The 1,690-nt window shown below is 35.8% G+C and overlaps 1 pseudogene; it reads left to right on the top strand.

Moving 5' to 3' along the window:
- On the top strand, positions 1–814 carry LOC129478277 (ADP-ribosylation factor 4-like; annotated as a pseudogene).
- Positions 815–1,690: the final 876 nt, after the last annotated feature.

The following is a 1,690-nucleotide window of genomic DNA, read 5'->3' as shown; positions in this document are numbered from 1 at the left end:
ATGGGCCTCACCATCTCCTCCCTCTTCTCCTGCTTCTTTGGCAAGAAGTAAATGCACATTTTGCTGTTTGGATTGGATGCTGCTGGCAAGATTATCATTCTGTATAAACTGAAGTTAGGAGAGATAGTCACCGCCATTCTTACCACTGGTTTTAACGTGGAAACAGTAGAGTATAAGAACACTTGTTTCACAGTATGGGATGTTGGTGATCAAGATAGAATTAGGCCTCTCTGGAAGCATTACTTCCAGAATACCCAGGGTCTTATTGTTTGGTAGATAGCAATGATCGTGGAAGAATTCAGGAAGTAGCAGATGAGCTGCAGAAAATGCTTCTGGTAGATGACTTGAGAGATGCAGTGCTGCTGCTTTTTGCAAACAAACAGGATTTGCCAAATGATATGGCCATCAGTGAAATGACAGATAAACTAGGTCTTCAGTCTCTTCATAACAGAACATGGTATGTTCAAGCCACTTGTGCAACACAAGGAACTGGTCTGTAAGAGGGACTTGACTGACTGTCAAATGAACTTTCAAAACGTTAAATGAAACCGGATATCTGACCAAGGACTTGTTTGATAAAATTGGTCTAGGCTTCTTACAACAAAATTAGTTTGTATCTTGGTTATTAAACAGTATCTGGGACTGGTTTGGGCAGAATATTAAACTTATTTTGTTGCCAATTATTGTTTACCAAGTATAATGTTGCTATTTAGCAATGTGCTTGGTTTTAAAGAAATTCTCCTTGGGAAAAAAGTATCCTCTTTTAATTTTACTTCCCATAAGCCTAAATGCCTGGACATAGCTATTGTGAAACCTTTAAATAAATCAATTTTGAGTGTTAAAAAAAGGGATATTTAGAAAACAAATAGAAAAATAACAGAAGTAAATACTTCTGCATAAATAATTATATTAAATCTAAATGAATTAAATTCTCCAAGTAAAAGGCAGAGACTGACAGAATGGATTTTTTTTAAAAACCAGGATCTAACTATCTGCTGTCTATATATAAGATATTCACTTTACAGTCAAAAAATAAAATAGGTTAAAAGTATGAAAAAAGATATTTTATGTAAACAGTAACTAAAAGAGAGCTGGCCTGGCTATACTCATATCAGACAAAATAGACTTTAAGGCAAAAATTTTTATAAGAAACAAAGAAAGACATTATATAATACTAAAATACTCAATAAATTAAAAATACATAACAATTATAAACATCCATGCACATAACAACAAAGCTCCAACACATATGAGCAAAAACTAACAGAATTGAAGTGAGAAACATTAGACCACCAATAATAGTTGGTGACTTTAACACTCTATTTTCTCTTCTTTTCCTTTCTTTTCTTTTTTTTCTTTTTTTTTTTTTTTCCAGATAGAGTCTTTGTTGCCCAGACTGGAGGGATCTTGGCTCACTGAAAACTCTGCCTTCTAGGCTCAAGTGATCATCCCACCTCAGTCTCCCAAGTAGCTGGGACTACAGGTGTGTACCACCATGCCTGGCTAATTTTGGTGTGTGCATTTTTTGTAGAGATGGGTTTTGCCATGTTACCCAGAATGGTCTCCAACTTCTAGGCTCAAGCAATCCACCTGCCTTGGCCTCTGAAAGTACTGGGATTACAAGCATGAGCCACTGCACATAGCCAACACCCCACTTTCTTGTTGTTGTTGTTGTTTTGTTTTGTTTTGT

Source organism: Symphalangus syndactylus, chromosome 3 (genome assembly GCF_028878055.3).
Source record: "Symphalangus syndactylus isolate Jambi chromosome 3, NHGRI_mSymSyn1-v2.1_pri, whole genome shotgun sequence".
Lineage (NCBI taxonomy): Eukaryota > Metazoa > Chordata > Mammalia > Primates > Hylobatidae > Symphalangus > Symphalangus syndactylus.
Note: the sequence above shows the minus strand (reverse complement) of the source record. Positions and strands in the feature narration are given on the sequence as shown.